Source organism: Chelonoidis abingdonii, chromosome 11 (assembly GCF_003597395.2).
Source record: "Chelonoidis abingdonii isolate Lonesome George chromosome 11, CheloAbing_2.0, whole genome shotgun sequence".
In the NCBI taxonomy this organism is placed as follows: domain Eukaryota; kingdom Metazoa; phylum Chordata; order Testudines; family Testudinidae; genus Chelonoidis; species Chelonoidis abingdonii.
The window spans coordinates 47773287-47789101 of NC_133779.1; the positions used below are offsets into that span (position 1 = coordinate 47773287).

Below are 15815 nucleotides of genomic sequence, written 5' to 3' on the forward strand. Positions count from 1 at the left end.
TATGCTCATAGCATGTGAAGTCACACTCAGCGGATATCAGCGCAACCCAACGTGACACATAGGGCCACGAGACAGAATGCTAAGATGCCGCAAGGGAAACGGGCTGGCTTTGAGCAGCATAGCTCCAGAGATGATCCCCTCTTCCAGAATGGCCTGAAAATGGTCAGCACGTTCTCAGACGCAAGCCGAAATGGGCTGATCTCAAAAAGTTACTGTGGGCCAGGTCGCTGAGTGGTGTAAACAGGTGTAACTATGATGGTATCAGCTCTGCTCTGGACTTTACAGCAGCTGTGGCTCTGGCCAGCTGTTTAGACAGGCAACGTGGTCTAGCAGACAGACTTACAGGAGTGAAAGGCAGGTTTTAATCCCAGGATCTGCCATGAGTCTTGAGCAAGTGCAGTCCCCTCTCCATGCCTCAGTTTCCCCATCTGTAAAATAAGAGTAATAATAGTGACGTACCTCAGAGAATGGTTGTACAGTTTTATTATTTTATAGGTATGAAACACTTCTCATTTGCATTAGATTTATACTGGCAGCTCCATTGACTTCAACGGAGTTAGTCCTAATTTACATTGGTGTGAATGAAATCAGAATCCAGTAGCATAAATATAAAAAAATACTAAGAAGTAAGGAGACTGACTCCCTTCTCACACCAGTGTAAATCCAGAGAGGCTCCATTTAAGTAAATGCCTTTACACTGATATGAAACCAGTTTAAGTGAGAGGAGAATCAAACCCTGATATTTGGAAACCAGACTGAAAAAATCTCACCAGGAGAGGTTTCTCTAGATTTCAAGCACTTAAATTTCCAAAAGAACTGCAGTCACTCCAGTTAGCAGGTCCAGGTAAAGACTATGGAGATGCAAAGGATTCATCTTGACTTGCTGACTCATGTAAAAAGTACAAACGGCCTTATCTTCATTAGGTTTTTACCTCATGTTAGTTACCATGTGTCAGCCTATGGGCCTGATTCACTGTTGCCTTGTGCCTTGCACACTTCATTTGCACCAGTGCAAAGTGAGCACAATAAGCTATTGAATGAGAATGGGCAACGTTCCTCTTGTGCTCTCATCTACCCCAAAGCAAAGGTGCAGGGCAACATAACGAATCACGCTCGGCATTTAAAGTCAAAGGCACTTTTTCAAGCCAGGGTCATTAGGGCCACTCAAATTTTTCAGCTCTCTGGAAAAAATCAGTTTGCCCTTCCCTCAAGTGAGCACACTGCTCTGGTTCAAAGTCCCTTTACACCTTCCCCTGTGCTGTTTGCGGACAAGCGCCAGCCGAGTCCAGGGCCACATCACTCCACCCTGTTTGGCTCAGGGAGCTATCCCCAGTGGATTGGCATCCAGAAAAAGAATTGAATCCATCCTCCATTAACTTATCTCTCAATGGCTATTTGCCAAAATGGTCAGGGATGCAACCCCATGCTCCAGGTTTCCCTAAACCTGGGCTTGCCAGAATCATCTGGCACTGGCCACCGTCAGAGACAGCATACTGCGCTAGATGGACTATTGGGCTGACACAACATGGCTGATCTTATGTCCTTATGAAGAATGGACTTGTGGGTCAGGAACTCCTTTAGGACCTTGGAGAACTGGGTTCCAATTCCCAGAGCTAGCCCAAGTTTCCCTTAATTGTCTTTGGCAAGTCACTTAGAGGGTCAGTACTCCAGGGCTTTGATGGAGTGGGAGCTGGAGAAGAAAAAATCCTCTGAGGCCTTTTGCTGAAGCTGATGAGCAGAATATGGATCATTCTCTTTCTAATGGACCAGCAGCTTTTTTCTCTGTGTGTGGAACTTGGGGGGAGGAGGCTAACGGCCTGTGGATTATATAACAATCCAAGATCGATCCGAAACAAACCACCACTGGAATCTAGAAGAGGTTCAAAACTGCACCGAAATCAAGACCACCTCTAATACCACTTTGCCTTTTCTCTAAACATCTGCAGAGCCAAGGATGGTTTCGCACATGAATAAATTCATCTGCTGTGAGGTAAATCTCCCCGTTTTGCAGGTGGGGAAAACTGAGCTAGGGAGAAAAAATTATTGATACACAAGAGGCTTTTTGTAACAGGGCACATTTTGTAATGCAATCCACCTCAACTCACCTACAGCACAGCTGGGAGGAGAACTACCTCTCATGACTCCACGATCACTAATTAGGTGGACAGATCTGGTTAGATCCCAGCTAAAAGCCAGAGGGGTGTGCAAAAGTCTGAAAACCACTGGACTAGACTACACCATCCTACTGCTCAAGATGAGTCGATTGATCTCACTATAAATTCACACTAAAAATTTTTTTTAAAATATATTGAAAATTAAAACTATTCCCAAATGTAACAGTGATCTGGAATGGGGATCTGTGACATTAGAGATTCATAGATCCAGATCCCCAAAGGTATTTAGGTGCTTCACTACCCTTAGAGAGTGCTCAGAGGGCAAAAAAACCCACCCTAAGATCCTTGCCTATCTGATGGGGAGGAAAATTTCTTCCCAACCCCAAATCTGGTGATTAGACCCTGTGCACATGAGCAAGACATCAACGAAGCATCAAGAAAGAGGATGGACCCATCAGCAAGAGAGCACCTAACAATGACAACAATATCCCAGGACAAGCAAACTATTCAGGGCTGTTTATTGTGCAGGTCATTCTAGGGTAACAAATGACAGACATTTTGCCGTGAGCCCCCATCAGCCAAAACGAACCCAGAGTCACCACCAGAGAGCAGGATTCTTCCCACAGTCCCTGAAGCAAGGGCTGAGACAGGATTTGGGGCAATTTAGTAGTGGCGGGGTGGAAGGAAATTGGTCAAGATCTCATCTCAGCCACTGCGGGGAGTGGAAGGCAGAAAGTTTACAAGAGTACCCCCCCTTTTTTTTTTTGGTCCAGATGAAGGGGTGAAAAAAGGGCAAAGAGAAGAGAAATGCAGAAGACCAGGGCCCTGCTGGCGACATGGCTGCTCTAAAACTAGGATCTCATTGAGACTCCCAGAACAAACAGCTCCTCGCAAACAGACCAGGGCCCGTTTGTCAGTTTCGCTTCATTATTTGCAGTTTGTACACAGCGGTCATTAGGGATTCATTCGGTTTCCCTAGCAGCAGGCATTAGTCTAGCTTTTCTCTTCTCTCTCTCGCTAGCTCCTTTTATTTTTAGTGTCTTATTTACAGTTTGACAGAGTAACAGTATCCCTTGCAAAGTACTCCGGCAGCTTTAATCGGGGGAATAATGGGGCCTGTCTGGAGATGAATAGAGTTTAGGGGACAGATTGTTCCACACTCACGCGGTGGGGGTAATTTATTTATGTGCGCACATGTCAGCGGGAGAAAGGGACGGAGGGATCAATATGCAGCGGGGACACTGACAGAGCTGAATGGCTGTAGAGAAGGGAGAATTGAGTCAAATGCCCAACTCCCTCCCCCCCACCCCCTCCTCCCCTTGTCAACTGACCTCCCTTGGCCATGAACTTGAGGGGAGGCAAAGACCCATTCCCAGGCCCTCTGGGCGTCACGGGGGCCAAGTTCGGGCTAGTCTGTTGGGAGGCAGGCCTCAGGATCCAGATGGGTCTAGCAGCAGCCATCACCCCTCCCCAGCCGTTCCCCGCATAGTGACGGCACAGGGAGCGTGTCACATAGCAACCGTACAGTAGCAGGAGCGCAGCAGGGGTCTGGGAAGAGAGGCAGAGCCCTAAGAAAAATACAGGATGGGCCCAGACAATGGCGGCCTCTCATATCATAAATTACACGGCAGCTACAGCGTGGCACTCTGCCCCACTCCCTGGATTCTGGCTGGCACCAAAGGCAGGAGGGCCGGGCACTCGGATGTTGGTGGCATGAATGTTTTCCAAAGAGAAATGCTTCTTTCTTTCCCCTACCCTCTCTTCCCACCAACTGGCCCCCACCTTCCTCGGCATGAGTGGAGGCAGCGGATCCTTTCCGCTCACACATTTTTTCCTCCTACCAGCTCGGTCAGCATTCGCGTCTCTCTGTTGCTGAACCCTAGTGAAAGAAGAGCCCCCCTCAAGTGCCTGAGATCTCTCCAGCATCCAATGCAGGTATCATTTGGAAGGGTCATGGTGGACCCCAGATGGTCCTAGGTCAGGATCAGGGAGCTCCATTGCGCTAGGTGCTGTACAAACACTAGGGAGAGTAGGCCTGTCCTGTAGCCCTCATAAGCCAATCATTTAAGACAAACAATGGGGGGGGGGCAAGATGGAGCAGGGGACCATAGTTACAGAGTCTTGCTATGTGCACCTCAAGCCATCCAGTAGTAGCTTCTGCTCTCTCGCTCGCTTTCCCCTCCCCCAGCAGATCCCCGCCAGCATCCTTCCATCCATAGCATCTACCGTTCCATCCCTCAGTCCATGACATGCATCCACAAGACCTAGCCAACCACAGTGTCTCTCTTTCATACTTTTAAGGTTCCTGGCACTGGGACATCCCAACATTGAACAACTGAAGGTGGATAATCGGGTCCCAGGAAGGAGCTAAACTTTCTTGCATTTCCCACATTCCCAATGTATTTTTTCCCCCTTGTACTTCTTTCTTTTATTCAGTGTGGGGAAATGCCTTGAACAAGAGAAAAGTCTTCTCAGAGAGGTGTTCTGGTGTAACCTGGGACCAACCCTCCAAGGGCCTTGTAGATTAGGACTTTGAATTCAAGCTAGAAATGAATAAAGGATCTCGTGCCTCCTTCGATGGCTTCCCAGATGATCTCATCAAATTTAATCTTTTCACCACTGTCAAAGCTCTGCCTTCCCAGTCAATCTCTGCGTCGCTACCCCTCACCTTTGTCCCAGCAATGCTCCCAACCTCATCTTCCCATTAGTCAGATTTTCATACCGTCACCTTCCTGCCTTGTTTCACACAACCTTGTAAGCATGGTACAACCCCCGCCACCCCAAGCTCATCCACAAGGTCCCCTAGTAGGGAGAGACAAAATTTTTCCATCAAAATGGCTTATGGAAGGAAAAATTGGGTTTTGACAGACAGCATCTGCTTCCCATGGGAAGTCTTGTTTCTCGTCAAAATCTTTCTGCCGAACACCAGATTTGGCCTGAAGACCAAAACCTCTCTCTGTTATTGGCCGAAATCTTTAGACTTTGAGTTCTTAGCTGAAATCTTGTTGGTTTTCAGCGGAAATCTTTCAGCTTTTGAATTTCTGGGATGGAAACTTTTGGGTTTCAAGCGTCTGGCGGAAAACTCAACAATTTCCATGGAACATTTCGGAGCATTTGTTGAAAATTTCTGTGTGTGCGTGCGTGCGTGTTAAAAAAAGGATTTTCAATCAGCTCTATCCCCTCCACCATCCACATTCAAGTCCCTCTTGAAGATCCACCTCTACCCCACCACCCATGCTGAATCAAGTTGACTTGGATCTAAACTGCCCATCTTTCCCCTTCCCCCAACTTTCTGTCCCTCTTCCGACTGTGAGACCCTCGAGAGCACCAAGCATGCACTGAGTGCTGTGGTAAATATATAATAGTTGCAGGCACAATACACACCGGTGCTCAATAAATAACACTAACACCAGGATAGAAATTCACGGCATGGTCAACATTCAGACTCAGCTAAATCCTGGATCCCCTGATGGCAAAAACACTTTAGTCAGTAACTAAACCGCTGCCCTTCTGTGATGCCTTGAGGGGGGGGTTCCCAAAACCCATACTTAGGGAAATGCTGGCTAAAAAGAGGCATCTCACATCACGAACAAAGTGCAAGACAAGACTCTGGCCAACTATCAGCCAAAGTAAATTCCAGAGTCAAAGAGCTTTTTGTGAGAATACCTAGTCCTCCTAATTTCCTTCCCAAGGACCCCCTTTACTCTCCCCCATCCATGCTTTTTGGACAACCTCGTTAGTACATTGAGAACACCCCAGAAGACATGCAGGGACTCAGAGGGTTCATACGATGCACAGACATTTCTGCAGCAGTCCCCACTGCTCTCCCCTCCCTCTGCTTGGAGCTTTGGAATGAACGCCAAACCATTGAGCGATCTGAAAAAATGACAGCATCACCTTAATGCTGATCTCAAACCATTACAGCTCCACCGACTTTATTGGGATAACGCCTAATGCAAACTGGCATAAGCTAGAGGAGAATCAGTAGACATGATCGAAAAATGCCAAGGATATTTTTTTGCATGGAATTTTAAAAAAAAAAAAACTTTCATTTTTTGCCATTTCCAGTGTAAAACTTTCAGTTATTCAGAAAGGAAAGCGGGAAAAGGGAAAGAAACTGAAGCACGTTTGGTTTGCAAAACCTGTTTTCAGGATACATTTTTGGTTTGTAAAACAAAGTTTTTACCAAAAACACTTTTTGACCCATTTGTCAACTAAAAACTGTAAAATTTCAACCAAAAAGTGAAACATTTTTCTCTATTGGTCAAAAGGCCTTTTTCCCCCTCCCCACTCTTTCCTTGAACATTTTTTGTTAAAAATATTTCCACCAGCTCTAAAAATCAAGCATTGACTTCAGTGGAATTACTCGGCTCTCACTGGTATCTGTCTGAGGAAAGGGTATATTGCTTTCATCATTTAAAAGGCACCACTGAAATGCCCTTTCTTTTTATTTTAAATTCAGGGTTTTGCCTGCAGTCTGAGTTTCCTGGATTTGAATGGGCCCATTTTAGTAGTAAATCTCTAGTGAGCATGAGTGAAAGACAGACTAGTAGTTAGAGCAGTCAAGCAAGACTTAAGCAACCAAGGTTTAATGCCCCCCTCTGCACAGATTCCCCAGATGATCTTGAGCAAGTCACTTAGGGTTTGTCTACACGTAAGAGTGCCTTAATCCAAACTGGATTAAGTTTTTCTCTCAAGCATTTATTCTGAATTGAGTGTGTCCACACCTGGTGTTATTCTGGAAGAGCTAGTCTGCTTTTCAATTCACTCCCCATTCTGGAATAACGTGCATGTGTAGACAAGCCCCACCAGGGCTGACAGTGTTGTGAGGTGCTCGGATATTACAGTAGTAAGTACCTAGGATGGACAGAGGAATAAGGAGGCTCTTAAGGACAAGCTGAGAGTACTATTCTCCGACACACCAAAGCCAGAGGGAAGCCATGGCCAGAATATTAACCAGTCTGGAGCACTGCTGAAGGGGGACAGCGGTCTTGGCAGGAAAATGATTACCAATAAGGATGTGTGGCACTTCTAGGGAACCTTTGATCTGCAAGTCTGACGGTGCTTTACAAAGGTGGGCAAGTATTGCTGTGCCCATTTTACAAACAGGGAAGCTGAAGTAACTTCCCCGAGGTCCCATGGCAATTCGGGGCCAGTGCCAGGCCTAGATCACCACTCTCCAGTTGGCACAAATTGGGCTCTGGTTACACTGCCACACCGCAGCCACTCGGGAGAAGAATTTTTTGTTGGTTTTAACCCACTTACCCGCCACATTTTGCCTCTTAAAAAAAAAAAAAAAAAAAAAAAGGAGGGGAGGAAATAACAGGCAAAACCAAACACTGAAAGTTTTTCATTTTTGAATTTTGTAAAAATATGGGGGGGGGGGGCATTTTTCAACCAAAAATTGATTGCAAAATTTCGAAGAGCTAGTGCTAGTTTTTAACTAGTTTGGCATTATTTTCACCCAAAGAACTGCCTCGGCATTTCCCAAAAGTGCTCAGGGCCAGATTTCCCAATGTTCACCACCCACCACTGGGACCCAATGTTTCAAAACAGTGCAGCACCCAGCACGCCAAGCTCTTCTGCAAACCTTGGCCAAACTCAGTGCAAACCAGCACCACAGCCGAGAATGTTACCAAGGTCTCCTGGGTCCTGCTCCTCTGCCATAAGAGCAAGAGATATCCCTGGAGCAATGCTCCCCACACACACACACCTCGAGGGCAACTAAGTCTTCTGTATCAAGCATCGCTGAAATGTTGCCAGTTAGTGAGCAGTTATTGTACTGACAACAAGCCAAAAGGTAAGACATTTGGAAGAAGTGTTCCCTAGTGGTAAGAGCATAAAGACTAATGAGAAGCAGAAGAGCGAAGGATCTATTCCACCTCTCTGACTGTGGCCTGCAGATTGTGCCACTTGTAGCACAGGCTTATAGCTTCAGATCCTTACACCTCTCTGGAAGGTGATTTGCTCAGGAATAGAAAGGAGTGTTTTGGCCCCAATGATGCACTCTCATGCAAACATGGAGCTATGGGATTTGGTAGTTTAAGACTCAAACCAAGACAGCCAATGGCACAAAACTGGGGGAAAAAATCTCCCAGTATGTATGTGAGAGATTCTTCCCCTTATTCCCATATGCTGGATACTGCACCATTCAGTCCTCTGTTTGCTCCCAGATGGTACATGAGTGTGTGTATAAATGCACACATTATAATAATGTATGGAGATATACCTAGCTCATAGAACTGGAAGGGACTTTAAAGGGTCATTGAGTCCAGCTTGCTGCCTTCACTAGCAGGACCAAATACTGGTTTTGCCCCAGATCCCTAAGTAGCCCTCTCAAGGATTGAACTCACAACCCTGTGTTTAGCAAGCTAATGCTCAAACAACTGATCTATCCCCCCCACCCATTGCAACGGCTGCTCCCAGATGCCACCTTTGGCTCTCCAGGCCGAAGAGAAAAACGGATTTGCTAGCTGCTTGAGGAGAGGAGAGCTGAATAACGCCCTGTATGGTACTAGCCACAGAGTCCAGCATATTAAACCCAGCTCTCATTCAGAGTGCCACCCAGCACACAAAATGGCTGCCTCTGACTTCAGCTGGAACAAGGCTATGAAAAAAAGAGGGGAAGGAAGCGCAGAGGGGGATAAATCAAGCTAACTGAGCCCTCCCCACTGTGTTTACATGAAGCCACTTTGTGGAGAAGAAGAGTCTGTGTTGTTCTAGTCATCCTCATTCACCCTGCAAAACGCTGTGTGCCCTGGACTCTCAGACATTCACGGGAATTGAGGGTGCCAGATTGGATCGGGCCCATGGGTCCATCTTGCCCAGTAACCTGGCTCCAACAGCAGCAGGTGCCAGCTGCTTCAGAGGAGAGCTGCAGTGTGGCCCACTGGACAAGCCCCTGAACTACTACTCAGGAGACCTGGGTTCTAATCCCCCTGGTCATGTTCTTAGATGAGACACTTGCCCTCTGTTTCTCTTCCAACACTTTGCCTATCCAGGTTGTAGCCCCTTCAGGCACGGCCCGTCTTGCACAATGGGACCATGATTGTTCCTAAAGTCTCTTGTTGCTGATGTAATAGAAAAATTAAGTCAGCAGCTATGGAATAACCTGCCTCCTAGTGAGAGGCTGTTTCACTCCCTGAAGAAAGATGATTTATAATCCCTTCCCAAACGCTGGGGGCTTTTTAAGTCATCTTGTTGTGACTCCGTAGAGTCTGGTTACTCAGATAAAAACCTAGTTTTTGATTGATGGTTTAATCCTGCTACGCTCTTGGCCTCAGTTACATCATGTGGCAATGAGTTCTACAGGCTAATGGTGCACTGGGTGAAAAGTCAGCCTTCAGCAGGCATACCTGAGCAGGACTAATATCCATCCTAGGCCTTTCCAATTGGGGTCAAACAGGTGTTAGGATCCATGGGAAAAATCTCAGCTTTCCTTTATAATAGACATTTGGTTTCTCCAAGTACCTGCATAAGAAGATTTTTTGATAGAAGAGGGCTCTTTAACTTTGGCAGGCAAAGGCATAAAAAAAGCCGATGGCTGGAAACAGAAGTTAAAGTAAATACCGGCTAGAAATAAGGGACAGACTATTAACAGTGATGGTAATTAACCATTGGAACAGTTTCCCAGAGGACATGGTAGATTCTCCATCGTTTGAAATCTTTACATCTATCTTGGGTATCTTTTCAAAAACACCATGCTCTGGCTAGTCTTGCTTGACTAACAATCCTTTACCCTTCTAGAACTAAAGCCCCCTGAGATGTTACTATGATCACCTCACAGATGGGGAAACCAAGGCACAGATCAGCAAAGTGAAGTCACACCCAGGGCACAGAGAATGTCTGTGGCAAAGCCAGGAAAAGAACCTTTCCTTCCTTACACCACGTCCTCTGCATTAAACACAAGGCCATGCTTTCTCTCCAGATAGTATGAAACCATCTGGGTCAGATGATTTTCTTCTATCCAATACCAAGCAACTTACTGCTCCATTAGTAGAGAGAGCTGGACAGCTCCTCGGCTGATCTAAATTGGCATAGCTCCATTGAAGTCAATGGAGCTGTGTTGACTTGCAACATAAGAACATACGAATGGCCAGACTGGGTCAGACCAAAGGCCCATCTAGCCCAGTATCCTGTCTTCCGACAGTGACCAATGCCAGGTGCCCCAGAGGGAATGAACAGAACAGGGAATCAAGCTGTCCATTCCCAGGTTCTGGCAAACAGAGACTAGGGACATCATCCCTGCCCATCCTGGCTAATAGCCATTGATGGACCTGTCCTCCATGAACTTATCTAGCCCTTTTTTGAACTCTATTATAGTCTTGGCCTTCATAACATCCTCTGGCAAGGAGTTCCACAGGTTGACAGTGCATTGTGTGAAGAAATACTTCCTTTTGTTTGTTTTAAACCTGCTGCCTATTCATTTCGTTGGGTGACCCCTAGTTCTTGTGTTAGGAGAAGGAGTAAACAACACTTCCTTATTTACTTTCTCCACACCAGTTATGATTTTATAGACCTCTAGCATATCCCCCCTTGGTCATCTCTTTTCCAAGCCATAAAGTCCAAATCTTATTAATTTCTCCTCATATGGAAGCTGTTCCATACCCCTAACCATTTTTTAAACAACTGAGGATTTGGCTCCGTATCTATGTGACAGCTCTTCTCCTGTGTCTATGCAATGAGAAACCCAGAATAAGATTGAGACTGTCTCTCATTATGTGTGTGTGTGTGATGGCTGCTGTCTTAGCCAACGCACCAGGGTTTGAACTGGGGACCTCCAGAGCCAAAAACATGATGGACTTGAACTTGTGCTAAAGAGCCAACTCTCTTTGGGGGGGAGGGGGGTTGACTGAAATAGCTCATAACCTCTGTGGATTGGTACAAAGGGGGACCTAGAACACACAGTCACCAGTGGGTTACATGCCTCCAGCACCAAACATAAATACCCCAATTGAGATAAGGGCCCCATTAGATGCTACCCAAATTCTAATAAAATAAATAATTTTGAACTGATGCCAAGACATCAGTGTCAAAGGTCTTTCACATTCCCAGATGCTGTCACCCTAACAATGAGATATTGTCACCTGTTCCACCGGTGAATTGCGCAGGGTCGGGGTGAACTCATTGCCATGAGATATCATTGAGGCTAAGAGCTTGGCATCTAAAAGCAGGGTGGTTTGGGGCAGGGATTGTTCAGTGGCAAACAGGTCAGACTAAGCACAGTCATCCAGTCAACCTCAAAGCTGAGATGCACGAGAATGTACGCAGACATTTTTTTAAAAATTCCCCTTTTAACTGGTAGAATCTCCAGCTTCGCACTTAATTCGTACACTTCCATTTTCTAGGTTGGGGTGCATTGGCAGAGCTCCAACCATGAGGAAGTGGGCCCCATGCATCTCTCCATCCCAATCAAGATAGGAAAAAGATGACAATTGACAGAAAGAATTTGAGTGAGATAGACTTGGGGGTGGGCGTAGGGGGGGGAACCACACACAGGCTCCTCAGGGTACAATGACATTCTATTCTTCCCCTCGCAAGGGCTAATCCTCTTCAGTTTTAATTGGCATTTGGGCTAAGCTGATTTAAGCCTCTTCACCTTGGCTTGTTTCTTCTTTTTCTTTCCCTTTTTTTTTGGCCCAAATAACACTGTTGACGCCAAGTCCCCAGCACACTGACATCTTTGTGTGAGGGAGAGAAAAGAGGAAAGAAGGAGGAAGGGGGGCTGGGGAGGGAAAAACCGAGCTGAACCAACTCTAAAACAATGAGGAGTTTGTGAATCAAGTGAGGCCGCTGGCACAGAACCTGCTTCAGCTGTGCTTCATTAATAAAAGTACTGTCTGTGGGTCAGATCCAGACTTCAGTCCATTCCCATCTCCCTTTCCCTTCCCACCCCAACCTTTCTCAGAGGTCAAACTTTGAAGAGCCTGTCAGCTGAAGGACAATCCACTATTGTGGGAAGCCTTTCCACTGTCACCCGCAGATTTAATTTCTTTTGGGCTGGAAACACCTGCTCCAGTATACCCTAGCACCCACTCCTGCCTTGAACCATCCTCCTGTCATTCTATTGCGCCCCTGGCTTGCATATCTATCTATCGCACCACCTGCCATATCATTTGATCACTACTTGTCCGTAGTAATCTATTGCTTTGCGTGCTTTACAATCTATAGATCATTTTGCAGTCAGGTGCATGTCTCGAATATCTATCCTGTTCCACGCCTGGTCTAACTCGGAAGTCATTTATATGGCACTCCATCCCTATCGAATGAGATACCTCTCGGTAGCTCCTCTCTTCCATGGAAACCTTTGGGCCTGATTCTCCTTTATTTACGAAGGCCACTCTGGCAATGCGAGTTACACGAGCTTTGTGGCCCCTTTATGCTGCCATTGCTGTGGGGTAAATGAGAATTAGGCCCCTTTATTTCTTCAGAAAGTGAAAGAGGGATTATTTCTGTATGCAGCCATGGCTGTCAGACACACGGACAATAGAAAGACAGGTAGATGCCAACTCTCCCAATTCGAGAGTCATTCTATTCTGAGGTTTTTCTTAAAGCTCCTGGAGTCATATTATTTTGAGAGAATCTCAGCTTTTCGAAGTCCTCCACTTACCCGGGGATTCCAGTGAACTTTCACAGGGCCTAAAGACCCACAATTCACCATCCAGAGAGAAGGTGGCACGCGCAGAACATCAAATATCACCCAGGCTAGGCCCTAAGACAGAAAGAAAGGAAACACTTTTTGCGTTAAACAGCAATAGACTCCATAACTGGATAATCCACAAGCAACAGAGAGATTATTGGGAAGGTCTCCTGGATTCTCCTCCTGCTTTTCCCAGCAGGAACTGGGACAGAAAGATAGAGGTCGGTTTGTGAATGGGCCTTTCTCCTGTATTACTTCCTTTGTGGCCGTTTCCAGAATTGAGCCCTGGTAGAAAATATCATGCAGGTTTTCAGTGGAAAAACTCACAAGCAGAGCTGGGTGAAGGAGAGAGAAACTCATTCCCCAGAATAGCCAATTTTGTCTGTCTATGCCAGACAGGGGCGGCGCTTCCATTTAGGCAACCAAGGCTCCAGGATTTGGGGGGGCGGCATTTTGCCGCTTTCGGTGGCAATTCGGCGGCGGGTCCTTCACTCGCTCCGGGACCCACAGCTGAAGTGCCCTGAAGACCGGGAGAGCGGAAGGACCCCCCCCCCGCCAGCCACAAAATTGCCACCGCTGACCGGGAGCGCGGAAGGACCCCTGCCTAGGGCGCCAAAAACCGTGGCGCCACTCCTGATGCCAGAGGTTCTCAGACTTGTACTGGTGACCTCTTTCACACAGCAAGCTCTGAGTGTGACCTCCCACATGTATTAAAAACACTTGTTTATATATTTAACACCATTATAAATGCTGGAGGCAAAGCGGGGTGTGGGGTGCAGGGTGACAGCTCGCGACTGCCCATGTAATAACCCCGCAACCCCCAGTTTGAGAACCCCTGATCTATGCAATCATTTGGGATGTGAAAGACCACGGTTTAAAGCTCTGATTTGGACCAGGGAATTGATCCCAGATCTGACTCCGATTTTGATCAGAAATTCCATCCTGGACCTGAGACGCCTTGCCTGACAAAGGCTGTTGCCTGAAATCAGTACATTTCCCGGAAAAACGGGTCTCAGCAAGTTGACATTTTCCAGTGAAAAATGGTTTCACTTGCAAACTCACTAACTTGTTTTGGCTTGAGTGGATACAGTGACTTGGATTTTCATTTACGTTAAGATCTACCGCCACTGTTTGGGCAGCATAAAAAAAGCCCTAAAATGGACGTCACTGACAGTCACACTCACTTTCAGGCCGCTTTGCACTGCCAACAGGATGCAGAGACCTTAGTGTAAATGAGAAACAGACCCAAAATATTTCATTTAAGTCACGAGAGAGGGGGAAAGAACCTAACACGGACTTTGGCCCATGGGCCTGATTCTCCATTGTAGTTTGTGCAGCCATTTACAACAGTGCAAAATGGGAATCAGACACTACTAAGTCATTTTACTCCATCTTTGGTTTGGTGTCAAGCACTGCACAAAGAATTTAGTTGCTTGGCTAATGTTATGAGGCCTTGTAGCTCATCTGCAAACAGTTTGTGGCATTTCAGTATCAGCTGTTTTGCTTGGATGTGCAGGCCCAAGCATTTTGATGCTACACTTAAGGGCACTGCAGAAAAATGTTAAGCTTGATAGAAATGATACCACATGACTGGCTTTCTGACTGCATAGTTGTAATGGTTAGAACAGACTTTCAGATGCAAATACTCACAATTACACTCTTGCCAACTCCAAAAAAATCATGAGTCATGGCTTTTGTTTTTTTGAGGCTTGAAGACGGACTTAAAAATCATCAGATTTTAAAAATAATACATGTGGGGGTTCCTTATTTTCCTTCTGGTTTTTGTGCTTTTCTCTGTAACCAGAGGGACTAGAAAATCTTTTTTTTAAAAATAAAAAGTTCAGATTCTTTCTTGATCACATGACTCCAGGAGCAGGAGCTTAAGAAAGAAAAAAAACCCAGCAAATGTTGCAAGACTCGCAATAGAAGTCACCAGAGTTGGCAACAACTGGGATTATGCATTTGAAATTCATCATCCACAACTATTCAACAAATAAAACAGGCTGTCAATCTGGAACAGGGGTTCTCAAACTGGGGGTTGGGACCCCGCAGGGGGTCACAAGGTGATTACATGGGCGGTCACAAGCTGTCAACCTCTACCCCAAACCCTGCTTTGCCTCCAGCATTTATAATGGTGTTAAATATAGAAAAAAAAAGTTTTTAATTTATAAGAGGAGGGAGTCGCACTCAGAGGCTTGCTATGTGAAAGGGGTCACCAGTAAAGAAGTTTGCTGCTCTGGAAGCATAGCAGGGCCTTAATGAGGCTTTCGCAGGAACAGGAATCAAGCTGCCTGGCTGGAATTTTCAGAAAGGATCTACAACCATAACCAGGGTCAAAGAGCTCAGTTCCCATGCAGCGAGTGAGTAGATTTTCAAAAGCACTCAGCACACTGGGCCCCCCTTGGGTGCCAAGGGCTTGAAAATCTGGCCTCATTTATCCTTCCCTGTCCCTCCCCAATCACTGTCATTTGGGAGCAGCTGAGGATAATTTCACTAACACCCCACTGAGGAAGTGAATTTTACAGATGCGGATCACAAGGCACGCGAGAGCTGGTGAGGACAAAGCAACCAGTTGCATGGATCCAGCTCTAGAATGAACTTCCAGGGTAGATTAGATGAATCTGGAGTCTGACTTCCTTTAGGAAACATGGCAAAAACCTCCCTCCTTCATCAACCTGTTGTACTGGAACCAGAACAACATTCACAGCATCAGCTGCTTCCTTTTCTCCTTCCCCACCAAGAACCAAAATGCTACTACAAAGTAGATCTTTCTATCACCTGACAAGGGAGAAGAACCAGAGACTCCATCAAGCCCACTAAGCATGTAGTCACAACTGATCTGTTTTACAGGAACGTTGTCTGGCGATAGGTGTAGTTCAAAACCCCAAAACCACCAGCTGATAGTGCCGATAATCCTCCTTCCACCAACAAGTAAACACAGCCTATCACCATTAGCAACACAGCCATTCTCCCATCATCTTCCCAGCTTTGCAGAGCCTCCTCTCTGTAATAGGAGGGGACCCAGGAATGGGGATCAGAATGGGTTTGTCCTGGCAGCAGGT

The 15815-nt window shown here is 46.2% G+C and overlaps 1 long non-coding RNA gene across 2 annotated transcripts in view; it reads right to left on the bottom strand.

Moving 5' to 3' along the window:
• Positions 1-15815, bottom strand: part of LOC142047529 (uncharacterized) — a 61794-nt gene that overhangs the window by 8230 nt on the left and 37749 nt on the right. For both annotated transcript variants that reach the window (XR_012656845.1, XR_012656846.1), the window contains exon 3: positions 344-428. This is a non-coding gene — a long non-coding RNA (uncharacterized LOC142047529). The remainder of the gene's footprint in view (positions 1-343; positions 429-15815) is intronic.